Source organism: Cibotium barometz, chromosome 29 (assembly GCF_041138505.1).
Source record: "Cibotium barometz isolate CiBa-2024 chromosome 29, ASM4113850v1, whole genome shotgun sequence".
Taxonomy (NCBI): Eukaryota; Viridiplantae; Streptophyta; class Polypodiopsida; order Cyatheales; family Cibotiaceae; genus Cibotium; species Cibotium barometz.
In genome coordinates this window covers 158,280-183,840 of record NC_141074.1, presented here as the reverse complement: position 1 = coordinate 183,840, position 25,561 = coordinate 158,280, and positions in this window count along the sequence as shown.

Sequence of the window (25,561 nt, the reverse complement as noted above, 5' to 3'; positions counted from 1 at the left end):
TAAGACATCTCATGCATCAAGGGATGGATTCTCTGAAAAACATGACATTTCTACCTCTTGTGATCATAAAGGAATGCAGCAACAAAGAAACAAGCATGCCTATTGTAGTGGCAAGCAAAGTAAAGGAGCCATAGGTGATAACTCCACACACAAAGCCCCAAAAGAAGATCATATTTTTTGGCAATGGAAGTGGATAGAGCACAGGGGGATTGGAAGAAGATGGAGGTGCAAGTGGATTAGGACAAGCAGGAGATGGGAGTGAAGTGAAAAATGAGCATCCCTCAAAAACTATGATGATGGGGACACAAGGCTTGTGCTTCTAACTTAAGTGTCCACTACTAGTGGGATAGTAAAGGCTGGCGAGATTGAAGGAGGAGATAACACATGTTTAGATATATTGAGACTTGATTAATATTTTGAGACTTGGTTTGTGTTAAGTTTTGTAAGAGTTTAGTTCTTATTTGTGTAACAATTTCATTGTTCTTATGCTAAGATTGCTAAGCAAGAATATGAAGTCTTAACTTGCTTGTATGCATGGTGCATAAATGTATTTCTAAGACATGTATTCTTACAAGATTAATAAATTACTATAATGAAGCTACACTAAATATGATTTCATTGTACTCTTTGAAGGTTGTGAATTAATAAATGTTTCTATTTTGCAATAACATTTTACTTCTCCGAGCTTCTTCATTAAGCCCTTGATTTCAATATTCTTTCTTTTAACATCTATTCCTATCCTCTAGCTTTGATGCTAGAGATAAAAGGCATTTTATAGAATTCTTCTTGAATACTCCTCATGTTCTTATTGCTTAAAATAATATATCTAGCTTAATATAAATTTTTTTAAGTTTTAAAGTTTTTATCAAATCAAAGTTGACTCAATATGCTTTGAATTTCTCATTTGTGCGCAATGATATACATAAACTCATAATTTTCAACTTGTTCCAACACTATCATTGCGTCGTATGTGCACAAAAGATATAATGAAAGAACTTTATTGTTTAATAGTGTCAATTTAAAGTTAAATTTGGTCAAAGTTAATAACGACATAAACCAATGGAAATAATCCACCTTGTGCTTTGCCAAAAACCATCTCTTAGTTCCATTTGATTTTGAAATTTTCCATTTTGTAGGGCGTGAATGACAGACTCCCAATATGTGATGATGGGTTTGATTTTTGTTTGAATTCAACATTGGCATTCTTTTTCATGGATTGCTCTTTCCACCAGCCCACATACTTTTCCAAACCTTGACAAATATAGGCTTGATCCTTTGAAGTGTCAAAAAGAGGCAAGGCATTGGGACTCCCTTATGGCAATTTTGGAACTCCTTTTTCATCTCTCTTCCATAGCTAAATACCAGTTTGTGGTAGCCATATTTTTGAACTTGGATTCATCATGTATTGCATGATAGGACTCCATCCCTTACAAAGAAGTGGAATTGTAGTGAATTTTTTATGCCCCACAAGTTTCTTTGGTCCATCATATAAGTAACCATCAATGAATCCTTTAAAGTTTGGAGCCTCTTCTATCAAATATGGTGTGGGAGAAAGGCAAGAGCTCAATCTAAAAAGCTCCATAAGGTCCAAAAAGGTATGCACTTGTGATGTTTGTAACCTCTCTGAGAACTTGCTAAACATTGCATTAATAAATTCATGTGTGTGACCAACCATAAGAAATCCAAGTTGCACTGTCTCAAATATTCCTTTAGCTGTGAGCAAAGAGAGAAATGCAAATAAATATCTATTTTTGGTTTTAGCCCCACAATTGTCAAGTTGTAATTAGAAGTTTCTTTGTAAAGGGGAGAAAGTAGAATCTGATGGAAGAGATTAATCTATGTTGCTCAGTGTTGTTGATTGTGGATCCTGGGATAACAAAGCATGAAAAATAGGTTGTTTCTCAATGACAGATTTGTGAAAAAATCTCCTTTACCATCCTCACTATTGTGCTCCAAATTTCATAAACATCTAGCAAGTGATCTAATAGTAAAATCTAGTCCATAGGGTCAATATCTGAATGAAAGTAACCAGATGCAGCTTTTCTATGACCATGTATCAACATGTGATGCTCCAATTTTGTATATGAAATATTTTGGAATATATATCACAGTTAGTGTTCAAAATGGATGGTTTTGATGTTTTGAAGGTTTTAGGAAAGTTTTATGTTGGTTGAAATTTTTTTTGTTTTTGTCCATTATTGTGTCGGCTTGATTTTGAGTCGGTTAGAGAAATAATTTAAAGAAACTCTGTATGAGAGAGTTTTAGATCTTGTTGAGTAGAAAAACTTTGTCCGAGTGAAAATTTTGTGGTTCATTCGTTTTCATGCCTGTATGGAGGTCAGAAGTTGCTAACATAGTGGTTTTGAACTAAAAGTGCATCTAGATTTCCGTGTCAAGAGTTACAGGCATTAGACGGAGGTTGAGATGGAAAAGTTAGACATGAAAGGTCAATGCAAAGGGAAAGAAGAGGGTTCGATCTTCGAGATGAGCTATTGAGCTTGTTTATCAGAGCTACGAGGCAAGCATGGCGACGCTTCGAACAGGGCTGTTTTCTATACTTACAAAGAAAAAAAAAGAGAAAGCGTCGAGATTCCGTACGTGCACGCTAAAAGATGAAACAAAGCACATGCACACTAAAGATGGCAAAAGCGCACGCTTTCGAAGAAAAGCTTCTTTTGGTCGATTTTGGGGACTTTTGGCCGCTTTTTGGAAGTCGTGAAAGGCTACAAAAGAAGAGGAGATCGTGAGGACAACACAACTCAACACATGCATATCGAGGCTGCATGAAAGAGAAGATAAGGCACGCATATCGAGGCTACGCAATAGTGAAGAGAAGGCACGCAAATCGAGGCAACGCAAAGGAGAAGATAAGATCTAGATTTTTGAGAGTGAGAGTGAGAGTGAGAGTGAGAGTGTGATTGAGATTTGATCATCTTATTTGATCATCTTCATGCGAGTGAGTGAGATAGCTCAGGGGTGGACGGGTGGTTTGAGCTCCTTCACAGAGTGACTCTTCTCCAAACTTCTTGTAAAATCTCATTGATTTGATTCAAATTTGAGTCTCCCTTATTATTCAACTCATGAATATTGTCTTGCTACAATTTTGCTCGTGATTGTGAAAGTACGGTGCGTGACACAACATCTCCCTTAGCGACACTGGTCATTACTTGGCATTATTAAGTGTTTTAGGAAGTTGATCGAGTTCTTGTATAGATGTTTTGGCTTGATCCATTTTGTCATGTATAATATATAGGTATTTTTTGGGCTCACACATAGCTCTTTGCTTCCAAGAGATACAAATTGCCTCAACTCATTTGAGCAAGCATATGAAATCTTATGGCCATGAACAACTTTGCTCTTTCTTCCACAATCTTTGTAGCCTCTAGTGCAAACTTTATTGATGTTCAAGTATCACATTTAGAAAATGAACTTGATTTGCAAAGTGCAACATGTTTGAAAGTGGTTTTAAATATTCGACTAAGGGTAAAGTGTGCTATATATCGCAAATCCATGCTAGCAAGACTCATGTTAATTTCTCTCAATATGTCTTGTTGCTTGTATAGTCCTCATAATATTAGTTGTGTCTCCCTTTGTCCCTCTTATGTAGTCCTACTTTTGTGTGGCATATGATCTACATTATTCTCAACAAACTGTAAGAGTATAGCCTTTGCCATTTCAACATGTTCCCAAGACCTTCAAGACTTCCCACCTTCCCTCAATGGCCATGCCTCATTAAGCTTTCCAGTACTCTGTCTCCTTGACCCCCTATGCATGTAAAGCTGATGAGATTTACTACCTTTTTTATGACAAGTTTCACATGGATGTAACGATGCAATAGCACCATAGCATTTTTGCAAAAGCCCTCGATTTCATGGAAGGCTACATCAGCCATTTTTTTTTGTTCAAATTGGTTTGGATAATGCCCATTGGGTGCCATGCAATTTACTACTTGATTGTCATAGGTGTGACCCATCGTAGATTGTAGCACCCTCAAACATAAAGGTACTAGATGCATAGCATGAATATAATATACTGAGCATTTGAAGATAAATTCTCCTTCTCCTAGATAGGATTAGGGTACTCATGAAATCCACTCGATGTATTTGGTCTTGGCTCTTCTACCTTTTCTCCACTTGGGCCCTCGTCTCCTTTACCTCCTTGACTAGATCTTCTTTCTAAACTCCCTGTGGTCTCTGAGGTTGCTACAATGGCCATGTCCTCATCGGAACCACTCTGCACTATCACCTTATCCTTCCCCTTACCCACTTTAATCGCTTGCTTTTTAGGTGGGTTATTTTGGGGTTTTGGATTCTGTGACGTTCCAGCTTGACCTTCTCTTCCTCTCTTATGCAATTCTCGCATGATTGCCTTGGCTTGCATTCGAGTAATCGCGTTTAGAGATACCTGAGCAATGCATCCGCGTTCAATCTCTAACAAGTTGAGGCTTGTTGTTCTTGGGTTTGAAGCATCCAAGGTGCTCTTCACATTGAACAGTCTTTATAGAGATGATCTATACCATAACCACTGCACAATGGAACATTGGCAGCGACTGCAGTGGTAGCTGGTGGTGCATTGTTGTGCCTATATCGACAATCTTTGTAATAATGAGGCCCCGCACACCCATAACATTGGTGGATAGGTTGTCCCACTTGTGCTTTTTGTGGGCACTCATTTGCCTTATGTGGTCCATTGCACTTGTAGCATTGGATTGGAGGTCTTGGGTTTGTGTTATGCATATCCCTAGCCTTAGCATTGACTGGCACTGTTTGGTATACTAGGATATGTTGATCTCCCTGAACAACATAATGGCTGAGGTAGCTCATGTATTCGTCTTCCTCTGGAGTGGATAACGGTTGTTCAGCATAGGTTTCTATGATCCTTGGATCAAGTTCATTCCAACCTTGGGACATTTCTTCCACCATCACTTGATTCATTGGCGTGATTCTTGGCAGAGGTGGTTGAGGTCCTAGGATCGGTGGCAGTAATGACACGTTCTGCACTTGATATGGCATTGGTCTAGCCTAGTTAGCTCCTTGAACAAATTGATTTGTTTGTAACGGTGGAGCTTGTAATGCTAGTTGTTGCGGCCTAGGTTGATAAGTCTGAGTTTGTGCTGGCGGTAACATTCTTGGGTATCTGCACTAGGAAGTCTCGTGGTTTCCCCACCTATTACAGTGTCCACACCACAATGTTGGTGGCCTTGCTCATAACCTTGGACACTTATTTGAGGGATGATTCCGTGAGCATACACTACACCATACCATATCTCTTCTTGGGTACAAGTGCACATTTCCTTGGTTATCACGATGAGCTGCGTTCTTTGCTTGAGGATTCAGTCTTGCGATTATTAGGTCTGCAAGCTCATCAATGTTCAAATCCTTGGTCTCCTTGGATTGCTCCTTAGAAACCCTAGACAAACTCACATCAGGGTCCTTGGATCCCACAATCGAGGGTACAGATGTCGTAAGGTTTTGTCGCCCTCTCTCATGTTATCTCCTAGCCTGATCGCTTCCTTGCTGCATGTCTCAAAAGATGTTATGTTCAAAACCGTAAGCTGATCATGCAGCTTTGAACTTCTTGACCACAATAAAAATTGAGGCAAGAGTTGTTCATCATTGAGCCTTTCGTGAGGCTCACACCTTGCGTTCAAATGTTTGATTCGAGTGATGTAATCTCGCAAGGAGTCTTTACCCTATTTAACCTGATTCAGTTGATTTACAGGGCTCCACTTCAGACCTTTTGGAGAATACTCCAAAATGAACGACCCTCTCAAGGTTTTCCACGTATACTTCTCCTCATTTTAAAGCACTCGATACCACGTGCCTACCTTACCATCAAGTTGGATTCCAAAGGCTCCAATCTTATCGCCGTCGGGGACATCTCCGAATGTGGCACATACTTGCTCAAATCGCTCTACATAGGTGATCGAATCACCCTCTCCTTGGAATTTTGTAATTAGCTTGGCAATGGCGATGGACCTATTTTTAGACCCATGGTTTTCTCTAGCTGCAGGGAATGTAGCTGGCGCTAGCGCCCCCTTCCTATAGCTTGCACTAACGCCCTAAGCGCTTCATCAGACAATACCGTCTGATGAATAGGAGGTGGCTGTTGATATGGCATTTGTGGTTGAGTTGGATATGGATATGTTGGTTGTGGGGGGGAACATAGGGCTGTTGGGATTGGACCGGTCTTGGGTATTGTCTCACATTGGGAGCCACATAATAGGATGTGCTCGGTGCGTCTTGTGTGATGGATTCACCGTTGGATGAGATTGTGTGAATGTTAGTCCTATCGACACCAACCTAGGTGTCGGCCCTTGATAAGCCACTATCGTGACTGTTGGTCATACAATCTGAGGTCTGCCTTGGAAATGAGGTAAAGGTCTTAGTGGTTGAGGCATCCTCTGAGCATTTGCCTTCTTTGTTGTGTGTCAATGTATGATCTATAATTCCTTCATATTTCGAATGGTCCTGCCTCTAATAGGATGTGCTCGGTGCGTCTTGTGTGATGGATTCACCGTTGGATGAGATTGTGTGAATGTTAGTCCTATCGACACCAGGTTGAACCTAGGTGTCGGCCCTTGATAAGCCACTATCGTGACTGTTGGTCATACAATCTGAGGTCTGCCTTGGAAATGAGGTAAAGGTCTTAGTGGTTGAGGCATCCTCTGAGCATTTGCCTTCTCTGTTGTGTGTCAATGTATGATCTATAATTCCCTCATATTTCGAATGGTCCTGCCTCTAAATCAAATCAAAGGACAGGTTTGCCTTTAGCATGCAGATTTTGAGAATGTAGATCAGTTTCAGAGGGTGGCATCATCACCCTTGCCATGTGTTCCGTAACAATAGGAGGTCATGTGGTCACTGTGGTTGTGCGAGCCAACGAATTCATGTCATTTGTGTTATTAAAGAATTGAGCTCGTGGGTCAAGCCTTCCAAAGAAATTGGCTATGCCTTCATAAACCTTGTTGGAAGTTGACTATGTAGGGGACTGAGCCCCTGAATTTGGAGCAATGGATACTTGAATATTGTTATGGTTTGACATGTTATCCTCCATGCTCAAGGTCTCGTCTGTACTTGACTCGTATTCAAATAGTGGTCCTAGCACAGATGATGTACTGTTCAAAGAAGACCTTTCCCTAGAAGTTAGACTTGAGCCCAAAATGGCCTCTAAATCTACGTTGGATACGCTGTCTTTTGGAGCAACTTCGGGTCTTAAGATGCGACCGGACCTAAGGTGCATGTATGATTCTAAGGTTCAGAATGAATTAGAGCTGCTGTGAAAGTGTTCAATCTGTCAGTGTCACAGTGTGCAATCCTGATGCAATAATTTATTGCAGCATGCTGCAATAAATACAGGTAATGCAGCGCCTTGACTTTTCTGGCTCCCAGCACACAACTGATTGATCAATGCAATCTGGTATGACACTGTTGAGTTTTTTGTAGGAAGGATGCACTGTTCACAAATTTTGATGTACTAATTTAATGCAGCGTGCTGCAGTAAATTATTGCAGCGTGCTGCAATAAATTAATGCAGCACCTTGGCATTTTCAGGCTATTTGACTTTCTGGTTTGGATTTTGACTTGGACACTTCATGCAAACATCACTCAACTTCTCAAGATGGATCAGTTCATTGTGGCACGTTGCAATAATTATTGCAGCACCGATGTGATAATTGACACTCTGACTAAGTTGGTAGGCTGATTTAATGTTCTCAAGATTTGTGTTCACTAAGCAAGAGATTTTTGAAAAAAAGTCAACTCTTAATTAATGTAGTGCCGATGTAATAAATTCTGCTCCAGCTAGTGCATTAAATTTTCTGACAGGTGGTTGGTGACAGCTGTCAGTGTGACTGTTGGGAGCTAATGCAGTGGCCTAGAATACTAATGTAGCATGCATGAACCCGACCTTAGTTTTGACCATTTCACTCATTTTTTTTTATGTTTTTTCAAGACTGTGATTTATGTATAGTGCTCTGTGGGTGCTCTGCTAACTATTTGAAGCATAAAAACAACAAAAACAACAACTTTTAAAACTTAGAAGCCACTTCTTGTGTCAAATCTAGCCCAAAAGCTGACTGTGATAGGTCGTTCTAGATGAGGAGAAGCTACTTATCATGAATCTAAACTTTTTATAACAAGAAACAACAAAAAATAACATGTTTTCAGATTTTCAACCCTCTGGCCACTCTTTCTCTCCTACTCATCACCTTAGCAACCAACTAACGGTTTTCAAAGGGTAATAATAAGGAAAACAACAACAAGAACCAAGCAAGGTTGCTTACCTCCCCAATAACGGTGCCAAAATTTGTTAAGTCTTGACGGGAGACCATGTCATGGGGATCTTCAACCAAGCCGCTTCGGAGAGCTCATCCTCCAAGGTACTTCCTTGTGGGAGTTGATTGACTTGCGGCTGCGCGATGTTGTCACAGATACCGTCCTCGGATTCTATCAAAGTTACTACATAATCGTAAGGGGGAGGGGAATGAGAAGAATAGAGTAGAGAAGTGTGAAGCCCAAACAATTTTGACAAATTCCAAGGATGGAATTTAGTTCAGGAAAAGGGGGGCATGTTACGCAAGTAACATCTTTCATCTATTGTATTCCATTCGCTATAGGCCATGGGCCAAGAAGGGTTAATTAGAAGGCAAAAACGCTAAGGCGGCCAAGTTTAGGGTTGAACCTCCCTTCAAAAGGACTATGTATAAAAGCCAAGCTGGTTGACTTGGTCTTCATTCTTTCCATTGTGGAGAATTGGAATAGAGAGCAGCTTCATTCACTCTTGTGTTGTGGTCTTGTTTTCGTTCCTTTTACTCTTGCTTGTTGCTATGCATAGGATCGATTCCCTTTCACAATGCTCACGCTTCTCTACTCTATTCTTCTCATTCCCCTCCCCCTTACGGTCGCGTAGTAACTTGGATAGAATCCGAGGATGGTGTCCGTGACAACACCGTGTAGCCGCAAGTCAATCAGCTCCCACAAGGAAGTAGCTTAGAGGATGAGCTCTTTGAACCGGCTTGGTTGAAGATCCCCCACGACACGTTGGTGTCCGTCGAAGACTTAACACTATTACAACATGAAAGAAAGAGGCGAACACAATAATTTAAATATTTTTAGCATATGCCTTTCCAAGACATCATCTTTTTCACAACTGTTGCATATACTTCATACTTTATAACTATGTTTTCTAAAATTTTAATGGAAAAGTAGTGTTTCTCATCGAATTTATTATTGAGTGGCATCAAATTTTAATGAAAAATTAATGTTTGTCATCAATTTTCTTATTGTTTTGTCTTAGATTTAAATGGAAGAATTAATGTTTGTCATCAACTTGGATGTGTGTGAAGTTGTAAAAGGATGCAATTTGGACAAGTTAGCATCACACTTATGAACAAAGCATTACAACATGCACAAGACAACAGAAGTTGGTCTTCAAATGCTGATTTCAAGCCTCATAGGTGCTCAAACACATGGAGAGTTGCTTTATGTTGAGGGATTTGGATCATTCAAATGGATTTTTTCAATTGAATTTTCAAGCTGTCATTAATGGTTCTTTTTTATTTATACAAACACTCCATTGTGAAAAAAATATTGATTCATTGGTAAATCTAAACACTTAAAAAAATTATTAATTGAATGCACCATGACATTGACCTTTGAAATAGAACTTGTGCAATGCCTGCCAGAAAAAACTTCTCCCACCTAGCCTCATGCACCCTCCATTAAAGGCACATAAATGCTTAAAAAGAAGCCCTTCAAAAAGAGCCTTAACTAATATTAGGCTCTAAAGCCTATATTTATTAGCTGAAAGGGCTATAAAAATCTTCATTTTAATGCACTCACTTTCTCATTGTCCTTCTCTCTCACTCTATCCCTTCGCTCATGGAAAGGACAATGTAAAGAATGAGGGAGAAAGGTAGGAGACTCAACTACAGCTTTCTTCACAACACACAAAAGAGAGAGGACACAAGGTTGGAGGCTGAAACTTATCTTCACTTTTGCACACAACAACAACAATGAAAAGATGGGTATACACTATATGTGTAACCCTAGAATACATGGTTCATATGTGAACCCAATCCAAACATACGTGGCCATCTAACTATGCCACAAGTATACCTAACACAAGACGGTGACATAAATGATAGTCACCCAGGATATACATCAGGGGTAGAGCTTGATATCTCAACACTCCCCCTCGCTCAAATCCATCTCGAATACACCAAGTAAGCTCCTAAATCTGCGAAGCTTCTCTGTACCTAAGGCCTTCGTGAGAATGTCAGCCACTTGCTCCTCAGTGCTGACATATACTAGATCAACCTCTCCAGCTAGAACCTTCTCTCTCACAAAGTGGTAATGCACCTGAATGTGCTTTGTTCTAGCATGCTAAACTGGGTTATTAGCAAGCATAATATTGCTAATGTTGTCACAATAAATGACAACTGCATCATGTACTGATTGGCCCAAATCAGCAAGTAGCTTCTATAACCAAGCTACCTCACATGCAACCATAGCTGCACCCCTATACTCAGTCTCTGTGCTCGATAAGGCAACTTTCAGCTGCTTCTTACTACTCCAACTGATGGCAACACTCCCAAGGGAAAACATAAATCCACTAGTAGATCTCCTATCGGAGATACTACCAGCCCAATCAGCATCTGTGTACCCATGTACCTGTATATCGGACACCCAGCCTCATAAAAAAGTCCATATTGTAAAGTGGACTTCACGTATCTCAATATGCACCTAGCCACATCCAAATGTGGCTTCCTCGGCACCTGCATAAACTGACTCACTAGTCCAACATCATAGCTCAAATCTGGCCTGGTGATAGTCATGTATATCAAACTCCCAACTATGCGTCTATATACTGTGACATCTTCAAGAAGCTCTCCTTCTTCTGCACTAAGCTTGACATTTTGTTCCAATGGAATAGAGATGGGCTTACAATCTATCATCCCATACCTAGACAACATATCCAAACCATACTGCCTCTGCAACAACCATATCCCTCCAGGGGACCTAATAACTTCAATGCCCAGAAAGTAACGCAGCTCTCCCAAATACTTCATTTCAAATTTCTACTTCAAAAGAAGCTTCACATCATCAATGTTGTTAAAAATATGGCAAACACCTTCACTAAAATGATGTGTAGGGCACATACCTTGTAACTAGCACTATGCACTAAAGTCATAGATTATGGGAAAATGGATACAAAGGTTATTATGCAACCTTACCATGATGTAAAAGAGTCATTTAGGAGCTCAACATCAGCCAAAGGGGTCGTGATCCCTTGATTAGGTAGCATTGGTGTGATTAGCAAGATTCTAGGGTTGGTGGTCACTTTTAGGTGCTTGAATCTAGGAGGGAAGGTGGAGATGATTTAGATGATGATTAACACCTAATCTTGAGCTTAATCCTCATGTACTTCAGCCTATATAAAGAGGCTCTCATCTATTGAAATCAACACATTTTATTTCCCCTCACTTATGTTGTCATTATGCTCATCATTATGCTAATTACTTCTTGATTAGTAGCTTAACTTCATCTTCTTCATTTCTATTCAACTATGCAATGGAGCTAGTGTTTGATCCTCCTTAGGATGGTTTTTTAACATGGTATCAGAGCTAGTACTAGCCCATTCATCTAGAATCAAGCCCCATCTTATTTGCTTAGCAAGAGATTAGTGAAAATTAGGGTTTCATTAGCTTTTATGGGTTTCCTAGAAAATAGGATCTAGAATAGCAGCTGAGTGGAGGCCTTGGTGCTCACAAACCACGTAACCATTGCCAAAATCCTTCTGTGGGCACTTCACCAGAAATATTGCTAAGGGGCATGGCACCTCAATTGCACCATTCATAGCTCCACGTCGCCGGCAACTTTGTTTTTCCCAAAACAGGCACGTTCTTGATAGGCGACCACCAAAAGTATTGTTGCAGCTCACACACATCAAATTGGTCTAATTCCTCTCAGGTGTGGCTTTATTGGAACCTAAACTTACTTCTCCTAAGAGGGTTTTGCAAATGATTGAGTGTGCTTCACACACCAAGCAAAAAACCAGGGTGCTGTCCAGAACTGCCATAGCCAGAAAAGGTACTTTGGTAAATTTGAGATTACTCATTGATTAAGTTGCTTAAGCAAGTGTTTGTGGGCTCTAAAATCATCTAGACATACTGCTATTCAATGCCCTTGAAGATTTTTAGCTTATTCTTTGTGCAACTCCTTCAAATATTGACTCCAAGTGAGCTCATTTCTCTGCATAGTGAGCAGAATATTCAACTCCACTAATCAATGATTAATCTATCATAATCCTTATCATTTGGTGCAATAAGTGGTTCATACATGTCATTAGGGACTTGCTACATCCCCTTATTACTTCACACTTAATTTGCCCCTTGATTAGGTGTCTCCCTTGCTTTCCACAAATCAATATATTTTCTGGTTTTATCTTTTGGAAAGCATATGCTAAATAACTTGATTTAGCACTATTCCTTGGTCTTAATCTCTCTTGTAAAAGGGTAGACACTGCCTCAATCATCAGAGGTAAGACCCCCTTCATTCCATATCATAATGGCTACCAAGGATTCTCCATCAATGCGCTTTAAAGGTCATGGTTTTCACACATGGCAAACCCGCATCAAGTTAATGCTCATGAAGAAGGGGCTCTTCAACATAGTAAATGGGAATGAGAAGAAGCCAAGGACTCTTGCTGATGTTCCTTGTTGGGAAGTAAGAGATGACAAAGCTCGTGCCATCATCACATTGGAGCTTGATGACACTTACATTCATCATGTGGATGGATGCGAAACTTCCAAGGAAGTTTGGGACCAACTCACAACTTTATTTGGGGCTCGATCTAAAAGTTCAAAGTTTGGTTTGCTCATTGAATTTTTTAAGCTAGAAATGAAGTCTGGCACATCCCTAGCCTCACATTTGAACTACATGAAAGGCCTATTAACACAACTTGCAGGAATAGGTCTTAAGATGGATGAAGATGTCTCCATTGGTGTATTACTTAAATCTTTACCTGAAGAATATGACCATGTGGTCACAACCTTGACCAATATGCCAATATCAAAGCTTGTGGACATTGAAGCATCTCTTCTTGAGGAGGAGAGAAAACTAAAGACCAAGCAAATGGAGTCTCCATCGTCATCAACCTTGTCTACTGAAAATGCTTATTATGCAGGATCTAGTAGGTATGGCAAGAACAAAGGCAACTACAACAAGGGCTACAACAAAGGCAACTACAACAAGGGCTACAACAACAACAATCTCATTTGTGACTTTGTCACAAACCTGGCCATGTAGAGAAGAATTGTTTTGCCAAGAAGAAGATGCAACGAGTCTACATCATGGAAGAAGTGCAGCAGGAAGAAGACCAAAAAGAAGAAAAAGATGAAGACAAGGGCCACCATCATGAGGCCCTATCTATGATTATATCAAATCATTTATTCTAAAGTGCTAAAAGCAAGGGCATGCCCTATACACATGGGTGTCCTCTTCACTCATACATGTAGCCACGTCTTGTCACACTCTTCTAAAGTCATCCCATACCTCTTTTGTATGCATGACTAAAGCCTCTGAGTTCACATTGGCATAACCTATGTATGGCATTGCTAGTCAGACCACGCTCATGCATGCTATCACTGAGCATTGGGTGGTTAATTAGGCTCATGAGAGTCAGCATGACCAACTGCATCATTGAGTGGATTCAGTGTTTGAGGAGGGGTGTTAAAAATATGGCAAACACCTTCACTAAAATGATGTGTAGGGCACATACCTTGTAACTAGCACTATGCACTAAAGTCATAGATTATGGGAAAATGGATACAAAGGTTATTATGCAACCTTACCATGATGTAAAAGAGTCATTTAGGAGCTCAACATCAGCCAAAGGGGTCGTGATCCCTTGATTAGGTAGCATTGGTGTGATTAGCAAGATTCTAGGGTTGGTGGTCACTTTTAGGTGCTTGAATCTAGGAGGGAAGGTGGAGATGATTTAGATGATGATTAACACCTAATCTTGAGCTTAATCCTCATGTACTTCAGCCTATATAAAGAGGCTCTCATCTATTGAAATCAACACATTTTATTGCCCCTCACTTATGTTGTCATTATGCTCATCATTATGCTAATTACTTCTTGATTAGTAGCTTAACTTCATCTTCTTCATTTCTATTCAACTATGCAATGGAGCTAGTGTTTGATCCTCCTTAGGATGGTTTTTTAACAAATGTCTGCGTCAATATCACCTGTAACAATCAAGTCATCCACATAGATGACTACGAGCACAATCCCTCTATCTGTTCTTTTCACATAAAGTGAAAAATCTGCATTAGAAATCTGAAAGCCAATGGTAACAAGATCTAGCCTATCTTGTCTGACCATGCCCTGGGCGCTTGTTTTAAGCCATACAAGGCTTTGCGCAACCTGCAAACAAAATGGGGTTGTACATCATCTTGATAACCTTCTGGCTGCATCATATAGACCTCTTCTTGCAAATCACCATGCAAGAAGGCATTCTTTACATCCATTTGATGCAAAGACCATCCTTTTGCAACAGCCATAGCAATTACTGCTCTCACAGTTGCCATCCTTGCAACTGGACTGAAGGTTTCCTCATAATCAATGCCATATGTCTGTGCATATCCTTTGGCAACTAACCTTGCCTTATACCTGCTCATAGACCCATCAGCATTGTGCTTCACCTTATATACCCACTTGCAGCCAATCGCCTTCTTATCATGAGGCAAAGGCATCAAGTCCCAAGGATGTAAATGCATATTTTTTTGGTAGGCCTCTTGGATGTTCTCTTATGTTCTTCTCTCCTTTTCCCTTATTAGCTCGTCCTTTTCTTGCTGTAGCCTTTGCAGGGCTTGTTCATGTTCCTCTCTTTCCCTTTGGTGTGCCTGTCGGGTTTCTTGTAGAGCTGCCGTTCGAGGTCTTCCACCTGCTATCGCAATGCCGTCTCATTTGCCATGGACACTTCCAAAGCTCTGTTCACTTCCTTTTCATCTTTGAGTTGCGACTCCAGCTTCTTCATGTGGCTCTGGTTTCTTTCGAATATCTACAGTCCAATTTGTTGGAAGTGAACAAGAGTTTTAAGAAGTTACATTCTCTATTCGTCACATCAATGTGCGTTTCCCTGTATTGTTCATATGTTGCATCCTCTTTGTAGTTTTCAGACGATGTAGTAGCCACTGCCTCCAATGCCTTGAAGGCATTGTCTTCTTCACTCTGCTCCTCGGCTCTAGCTCTCATTGTTTGCATCAGGGTTGATGCTAACAAGAGGCTATTTAACCTTGCCGTGTCTAGTTCCTGTTGAGTCGGCGGGGGCAGGTGCTGTGGGATCTCGAACTCCGGGGAGTCTTGTAACACTACCTCTTCTTCTTGTTCTTTTGCCTTTCCCTTCTCTTTTTCTTTTTCTTTCCTCCTTTGCTCTGCTACCTTATCCCATCGATGCTGCTCTGATATCTCCTTCCATTGTGCTGCAGCCTCTTCTGTTGTTTCCTTACGTCTTCTTGTTGTGCTGCCTCTTCTTGTTGTTTCCTTACGTCTTCTTGTTGTGCTGCCTCTTCTTTTCCTTGACTCCTGGTTGCCATGAAAGCAACAGGCTCTGTCTTTAGCTTCTTTTGCTCTGACTGCGACACCAGCTCTTGCAGTTCAGCCCTGTTCATAATGCAAAGTGGACTTCACATACCTCAATATGCGGCTAACTGCATCCAAATGAGGCTTTCTAGGCATCAGCATAAACTGACTAACAAGGCCAACAGCATAGCTCAAGTTTGGCCTTGTGATATAGTCATGTAAATCAAACTCCCTACTATCCTTCTAAACATAGTAGGGTCTTCTATCTCATCTCTAATATCAACACTCAACTTCACATTTTGCTCCAACAGCACGGAAAGAGGCTTACATGTTATCATACCATACTTGGATAACATATCCAAGCCATACTGCCTTTGGGACAGCCATATACCATCATCACATCTGATCACTTCAAGACCAAGGAAGTATCTCAGCTCACCCAAATCCTTCATCTCAAACTTCTTCTTCAAAAGGCCTTTAACTTCAGCAACCCCACTGTCATTGTCACACTTGTAATAATCAAATCATCCACATAGATGACTATGATGACAAAACCTACATCTCCCTTTCTCACATAAAGTGAGTGATCAGCATCAGAAACATAAAATCCAATGTTGACAAGATGTTCTCCGATCTTGTCAGACCATGCTCTGGGTGCTTGTTTCATCACATAGAGCACCTTCTTTAACCTGCACACATACGTGGGATGCTCTAAATCCTCATAACCTGCTAGCTGCTCCATATACACCTCTTCTTGCAAATCATCATGTATAAAGGCGTTCTTTACATCCATTTGCTGCAAACTCCAACCTTTGGCTATTGCCAATGCAATCACACATCTAATAGTTGCCATCCTAGCAACTGGACTAAATGTCTCATCATAATCTATGCCATATGTTTGGGCATAGCCCTTCGCAACTAGCCTGGCCTTATACCTACTAGCAGATCCGTTTGCATTATGCTTTATTTTGTAAACCCACTTACAGCCAATAGCTTTCTTGTCCTTAGGCAATGGTACAAGATCCCATGTCTTGTTTGGCATCTAATGCAGCCATCTCCTCATTCATTGCTGCATCCCAATGAGCATGACCAATAGCATCTTCAAAACAAGTAGGCTCAACATTCTCAACCACTTTCACCATATAGACATAATGATGAGCTGCATAACCTTCAAAGACAAATCTTTTAATAGGGTATCTTGCCCTACTAGACCTGCGTATCACTGGATGACTGAATGGAGTCTTTGCATTACTTTGTGTTCTCTGTACACCTAGAGTCCTCACTAAAGGAATACCAAGTTCTTCATCTAAACTCTCTGAACCACTGGAATCTCCATCAAGAACTGCATGAATACAATCTGACACTTTCTTCTTCCCTTTGTCTTTACCTGCAACACTAGTAGATGCACCTGAAGATGTAGGACTGCTCCTTAGTCTCCCAGACCAAGGACTAATAGTCGGCGGTCTACTACTAGATGGTGTCTCTGGACCACTAAGGCTCTGTGATTCTTTCTTTTCTGTTTGCACATAACTATCATGATCATCATCATCCTTCAATGCATCACCACTAGATGCATGCCAACTGCTCATCTCATAAAAAATAACATCCCTGCTCACTCTAAACTCACCTGTGTGACAGGGTTATAGAAACGATATCCTTTCTGCTCCAAAGAATATCCAATAGAAATACATTTTTCAGCCTTTGGGTCAAGCTTCTTCCGCAACTCATCTGGCACATGAACATATGCAATACACCCAAACACTTTCAAGTGTGACACATCAGGCTTCTTACCTGTAAACCGTCCTTCGGGGGTCATTCCATGAATTGCAGCTGTGGGAGTTCTGCTCATAATATATACAGCAGCATGAACAGCTTCAGACCAAAAATGCTTAGGCATACTCTTTTCAACCATCAAGGCCCGTGCAGCTTCTGCAATATGCCTGTTTTTCCTTTCTACAATCCCATTTTGCTATGGGGTATACCTGCATGTAAACTGTCTCTTTATCCCATGAGACCTCAAGAAGTTACTAAACTCATTAGAGAGATACTCTCCCCCTCCATCTGACCTCAAGCATTTAACTTTCAAGCCTATTTTTGTTTCAACAGCAGCCTTGAAAGTTTTGAAGTGCTCAAACACATCACTCTTTTACTTCATAAAGTACACCCACAACTTCCTTGAATAGTCATCAATAAACGTGACAAAATATTTGCTGCCACCAAGAGATACATTCTGTGTAGGTCCCCAAACATCTGTATGCACAACATCAAGTACATTTCTGCTTACATCTCTATCATGTGGGAAGGGTTGTCTTGCCTGCTTACCAAACTGACATGCTTCACAAACCTTATGAAATTTTGCAACTTTAAACATAGGCAAACCTGTAACCAACCCTTTAGACTACATTAATTTCAGCCTTTGCACATTTGCATGTCCAATGCGTTTGTGCCATATGTCAATATCTGCAATAACTCCTTTGCCTTTAGCATACATAGCAACATTCATTGCAGGAATTCCAGCATCTAAAGTAAACATGCGGCCAATTCTACTTCCTTTTGCCACTAACCTGCACTTATCATTAAAATCTTCCACAAAGTAGCCCTTTGCATTAAATCTGACTTGCAACCCTTGCTCTACCATCTGATCAACAGAAACTAAGTTCTTTGTAATGGATGGTACATGCAATACATCTGACAGACTCTTTGTCTTTCCATTATGCAAAGCCAAGGGAACTTTTCCAATGTGGGTAATTGGGTGGCATGAGTCATCACCTGTCTGCACATAGCCTGGATTCTCCAAATCCTGCATCTCTCCAAACCATTCATCATGATTGGTCATGTGATTTGATGCACCCGAATCAACATACCATACATCATCTTGTGTCCCCTTTTCTGTAACAGCATTCATCATATGCCGCACAACAAACAAATGCTCTTTTCTGTCTTCATTTTGTCGTGAAGACGATGCAAAGTTTCCTTGCTGCAGTTTACCACTACGAATATCATCTCTCTTAGCATAACACTGGGCTGCAATATGGCCTGTTTTGCCACAATAATGACACACAATACTAGAATTATTAGATCCTCGATTCTGCCATCCACCTCTTCCTCTCGAGCTCCCCCTGCCTCTAAAATTACCACGGCCTCCTAAAACCTGCATATCACCAAATTGATTGTTTAACATGTTTTGCTGGTTATCGCCACCACGTCCCATATCACGGCCTCTTGGAGAGAGCCTGCCACATCCCCTTCCTGAACTGGAATAGAATGCATGGGCTTGTTCACACTTTTTCCTGAAGACTCACCCTGCCTATTGATCTCTTCTGTGATCATTAGAGAGATCAACTCATCAAAGTTTGGAAATGGCTTCCGTACATATACAGAAGTAACAAAGGACTTCCAAGCCTTTTCATTGTTAAGTCCACCCAAGGTAGACGATACCAAATCATCATCATCAGGCAGCATTGAATCAATTGCTACTAATGCATCTACAACGCTCCTCACTTTTAATACAGTCAAAGTTTCTTTCTTCAAGGTATTCAGCTCTTGCTTGAGCTGAATCTTCCGTGCCTTTGTATTTACAGAAAACATATTTTCAAACATGGTCCAAGTTGCATGTGAGCTTTCTGCATTTCTGATATGCCCCAGCATAGTGTTGTCAATGACTGCAGATAGCCAATACATCACTTTCTTGTCTTTCGCATTCCACTCTTTCCATGCCTTTAGTTCATTTGCAGTCGTAGGTTCACTCAGCTCCGGCTCCTTTTCTTCACCTGAAACAAACTCATAGAGACCTTTCCCAATAAGGAAGTTGGTCACACGGAACTTCCAAGACGGGTAGTTATTCTTGTCCACCTTCTCAATCATGGGGTTTCCACTGTTATCTGCCATTATGCCAAAATCTAATACCAAACAGCAAGCAAGTCTTCTGTAGCCTTTTACTAGAAGTGCACAGCAACACACCAGACAGCCTTTTTCACTGACTGTTCAAAAAATACTTGCAAACTACAACCTATTTGCAGATATACTTTGTGTTTGCTTCTTGACAAACACCTCAGAACTTATAGATTTGAAATCTGTAACCTGTGCACACACTTTTGGTCAACACGACCGAAATTGCAGCATACCTTGAAACTGCTATCCGCAACCTTGCGGGTCTGAAACGGGGCTCGAAACAGCCTCAAATGGCCAAAATCACGACAGCGCCGGTGGAATATACACTGCTTTGCTTGCACACAAAATCTCACTGCAATCTGAGATTTTGCTCTGCCCTGCTTCGGGTACCTTCGCAGGCACTATCCAAGAGAAATAGGGGAGAATGGGAGAGCTTTTTACCCGTTGCTTGCTCGCTCGACTCCTTGCTTCTTCTCCTTCACTTCAGCCTTCAAAACCAGCCTCTCTCAATGCTGAGGCTCTGATACCATGTCAAAAATCGCGTGGTGGGGGACTTGCTCAAGCTGTTGCATCAAACACACACAGTACACACAAGGAGAAGCTCACTCAAGAACATACAAAGAGAGATGGAGGCCAAAACGTTTTCTTGCTGGTTTTTTCTTCCTCCTCCTCACACTTTACAATGTACACAAAGTATAGATAAGATACAACATAAAGGAAAGTGGCCTACTAAGTCAAATAGTGCATAACCGTCTATACTAGTCGACTGGCGCTATAACTATGCCAGCTATAGATAGGTGTAACAAACCAAATATGATAAGTGATGAATCAATGGTCATGTGAGAGTCATGATAACCACCGACGTGCCAAGTGTAGACGTGCGGATCCACCTAACCAGGCGGTCCACCATCATCAATGTCTGCACGTGTTGAGCTTGCCATGTCAACAGGTTCTTGCAGTTCTGCTCTTTTGCTTGATACATTTGTTGATGGTGATGGGCATGGTTTCTTTGTAAAACTGTTCATCTTTCGTACCCATACCATTTTTGTCTTCTTTGGTATTCGGGGTTGTGGCGTGGTTTCATGTGGAGGTGTTGTGATGGCCGCCTTCTTTTGTTTTGGTACCGATATTTGATCATTGCCCTAGTAGAAACCTTGGCTTTCCAATAACTTGACTGGCACCCATTGTTGTTGATGCATTCTCTTACGGCGTTGAGCTTTTTTGTCTCGGGATTGATGGGGTTTGGATTGCGAGGGAAATGCTGACTTTTGATTTCGAGGTTCATGGGGTAACCATAGATTTCTTTCGCCTTGGAAATAGCCTTGAGCTTGTAACAACTTCTTGGGAATCCACCTTGTCACTGAGGATATTGTCATGGAGTTGTGCGAACAAGGCGTTTGTCGCGTGGGTGAGGTTATGGAATGTGGGGTTGTTTAGACGATGGTGTAGGTGTAGAGTCTGGAGGTTGAGGTTTTCGTTGATAGGGTATCTTGTGGTAGGGCATTTTTACCTTTATCTCTTCTAATAGTGGAATCACCACTTTTTGGTGTTGAAGACTATGTTGATGTGCCTTCTTGTAGTAATGGTACTTGAGTAGCATGGCCCTTATATACCATTTTAGCTTGTTGCTTGTGCCAAGCAATTTGACAATTTGTCAAATAGCACCACGTATGTCTAAGGACCACATGCTCTTCCATTGTACCTGCAGGCAATACATAAAATCGTGCTTGCAACACATGTTTAGCAATGATTATATCCAATGTTACATGGCCAATTGGTTTTGTCTACGTGATGTTTATCGCTTTGATAGTCGCATTGGTCGGAACCATGCTTCCCTTAGGCAATGTTTACTAAGCTTCGAATGATATAAAGTTATGACTCGCGCCTGGGTTGATCAATGACTCCAATCCATATGTGGTTTCCTCGGTGATTTTCAAGGTTAAGGGAATTCTAGCCGGTTCTACCTGTGGTTCATCATCCCCTAAGTCTTCATCCTATAAGGTCATCCTCTTGGACTTTTCCCTTACTTCCCTCTCTTTTGCTTCCTGGCAAGCTTGCAAGCTGCACCAGTCTTTCCTCCTTTTTCCTCCTCTGATTGCTATGGATGGTTTGCAGTGTTTGCAAGGTCAAAGGTGTTGGAAATAAATTGATGTCCTAAGGAATGTGCCTAGAGGACATGATCATATGGTCTATGTGTGCTTAAGAACAGTGCTTGTGTAGGACACAGTGTAGGTGTGTGGTAGCACATATGGTAGGTGTGTCGGGTGACCTCATCAGTTAGGTGTCACCTAGTTTGGTGTGATGAGATAATTTGGAGGCTTGGTGGTTTGGTAGATGGACTTAGAGGTCATATAGATGGAGATAATTATGGAGTTAATTGTAGATCTGATGCTACCTACTTAGGGGCATTCTTCTATATGTAACCAGGTTGATAATGAATACATACTACTCATTGCCCACACCTATGTACTTGCCTCATTGTCTTCATGCTGCCCATGCACCCTTTTCCAACATGGTATCAAAGCAGGACTAGCCCATAGTCTAGCCTAAACCCTAGCTAGGTGCCATGTCATCACCTTCCTCACCTCCATCTCTCTTCTTCCTCCTTCAAGCTCAACCTATGAAGTGTTAGATCTTCCCATCCCTGCTACTACCATAGCTCGAATCCTTCCACCACAGTGTTCCCAACTGTAGGGCGACCCTCTGACAGGAAGCAGCCCGCAAATCGTCGCCATTTCTTCTGGCATTTCTCTTCTTCAACTCGACGATGTTCTTCTCTATTCACTACCTGTGGTGCTCCATTTCAAGAATGCTTCCTGCTTCTGCAAGTTACTCTTGGTATAAGCTACCTTTAGCACAAATCTGAGCACAAATGCTCAACTCCACCAATAGAAATCGGAGCTATTTCGACAGTTTTTGGCGGCGACTTTTCTCCTTCTATAGGGCGACATTGCGACTATTCTCCTGTGGGAAGCTTCTCTGTTGATCAAGCTTCAAATCTGTTGCAAAAGCCACATGCAACCTGCCTCTAAAGTCTGCAATTTTAGGGTGATCTGAACTACTGTTTGATTTTGACTTTTTGGGCATAAACAATCAAAGTTTGACTTCAACCAGTCAAAAATTGACTATAGCCTGATCAAGGTGAATCTCCAGATAGCTGCTGCCATTTGTTCACCTATTTGCTGATGATTCAGATTGATTATCTCATGCATTGATGATTGCATTTAGTCATCATTATTCAACCATAGTAAAAAGATAATCAAAGTTGGACTTGTGATAGTCAGAGTTTGACCATCTATTGACTGAATCTCAATCAAACTAATTGAAGACTATCATTATTGAAAAAGCTGATTGTTGTTAGGCCTTATATTGATAATCATGGCATTGTACTTTGGAAAATGATAAGTAGGTGTTGCTGACTAGTCTGAAGCATCGATTAGGTCCTTTCAAAAGGATATTCAATCATAGTGAAAAGAGACCCAAAGTTTGAGGTTGACATCTTTTGACCAAGGTAGATTTTAGATTTCATAAATTTTGGTGGTTACTTGCTTATTCATCCATTATAAAGTTCAACTTTCTTTGCCATTTGACATTCTTTCTAAGGAAATCATCGAAATAATCTTTTGTAAGAGTATAGACACTGCTTTCAGTAGAAAGTAAGACCTACTCATGGACACTCTTAAGGTGCAAAATATATAGGATTATCAATCTTATGCTCGCCAAGCTGAGCTAACACACAACCGATTGCAAAGTTGGAAGCATCAATATGAACATGAAATATCAAATCCCAGTTTGGTGCACGTAGGATTGGTGCTGATGCTAAAGCTCGTTTCAAAGCATCATAGGCCTTCTTGCATTCATCTGTCCATACGAAGTCAATTAACAACTGGTACAATGGTCGAGCTAGTTTTGCGTACATGTAGAAGAATCTTTGATAATACCCAATGTGTCCAGTGAATCGTTGAACACCTTTAAAGTTTGTTGGTGGGGGTAATTCCGAGATCAATTTGATCTTGTTGAAGTCTATGGAGATTCCATTCTTGGACACCACATGACCTAAGATAGCACCATGTCTCACCCAAAATTGGCATTTTAGTGGGTTAAGTGAAATCTTATATAATATGCATCGATCAAAGACCATTCGTAGATATTTCAGGTGTTCTAGCCATCGAGAGTATATGCATAGATCATCTAGAAAGATTTCTAGCCAAACATGCAAGTTCTCTTTAAAAGCCGTACTCATAAGTCTCTAAGCCGAATGGCATCTTACGATATGCAAACACACCCCAAGTTGTGGCAAAGGCCATTTTGTGTTGATCTTTCGGATCGATGGACACTTGGTTTTATCTAGAGAATCCATCCAAGAAACTATATGCTTCATGACCTGCCACTCTTTTGAGCACATGTTCAGTGAATGGCAAGGGATAATGATCCCTAACTGTGGCTGCATTGACCTTTTTGAGGTCAACACACACTCATATTTTACCATTCTTCTTCGTTATGATTACAATGGGTGACATCCATTCAGTATGCTCGATTTCATATATGAATCCCGCATCAAGAAGTTTGTCAATCTCCTCTTTTACTATCGTTTCGTATTTGGGATTCATGTCATAAGGTCGTTGGTTGCACTGGCTTTGCATCATCTTGTATGGGAATCGTGTGTTGCACCACTTTTGGTGGCACACCCTTCATGTCCTCGTCTCCTAAGACGAGGCAAAACAATCCTTGTACTCCTTAAGCAAAGTGATCAAATCACCTTCTTAGTGAGGTCCACTGACACAAAGACTGGTTTAGGGGTCTCTCTAGGCCCAGCCAAATTCACCTCTTTAACTTTTGCGGGCCCTTCATAGACTCCATCATCATATGTGTCTGCTATCTACTTAGCTTTCTCACAAAATATGTCTCAGTCTTGAATGGTACAAGACTTGAAATGTACTGAGACATCCTTGTGATCTTCCTCTTCCAGCAACTTGTCCGAAGCTCGTTCCAATAGGGATGGTCGAGACTTCTTGTTAGATAATGTCATTCTCTTCATTGCTGGTTCAGGTTGTGGTTCATGTTGTTTCCTTAGCGAGATTTTGATGGATTGCTTGGGTTTTCTAGATTTCAGAATTCTTTTCTCACCCCTATCTTCCTTCTATTCTCGCACTTCTGAAGATGATCCTTCTATCTTCAAGGATCCTACTGGAATTAGGATCTCTTCCATCCTCCTACCCCAATCATCTGTGAATTCGTGATCAGCCATGGTTGATTGGACATATCGTAACCATTGAAGGTCAGATTCCACATATTCCACCCCGTCGTCACCCATATTGGTCGTGGCATAGGAAGGAGTTGGTACTACATTTTGTCGCTTAACATGTTGTAGATTTGGCTTGACTGGTAATGGGTTGTTAAGCTTCTTGTCATGTTTGACGAGATTGATCATGCGGAGTGAGACTATTGTACCCTCTCTGAGCCGCTCTCATCCTTAACCATGTGAGTTCCTTTTTCTTCAGGTATATCAATGGTTACAAGTAAATGCACCCAATTGTGTGAATGCTCTGGTAGAGATGCATACCATGTTTCATCTGAATCAACCCCCATTCTCCTTTTATTAGCTGCTTCAAACTGATTTTGATAGTTGTTGTCCTAGCGGTCGTTTTTAAACTAGCAGCAAATAAGTTGCCACCTAGTGGACAAGATTTCCACGTTGTTAGGTCCACTTTTGTTATGGAAGTATCCTTTCTGAGATATATTGTGTTAGATGACCAGTCATGCACTACTCCTACTGATCTATGTTATTCCAGCATTCCAACACTAAATAGCACTCTGATTTTTTTTTTTTGGATGCATGGCACCATCCACAAAGAACATTTTATGCATTGTGAAGACACGAATCAAGAATGTCATGAATGTAAACATTATCAATACACATTTCAAGACAAACATGAATGCAAGTCTATCAAAATTTGAGGTGTGCTAAAAAAAATCTAGGGCTTTCATTATGCAAAAACATATATACAAGGGAGTCCATATGTTGAAATAGCCCATGGTTTCAATTATAAACGAATATATACAAAATCAAATTGGTTTGT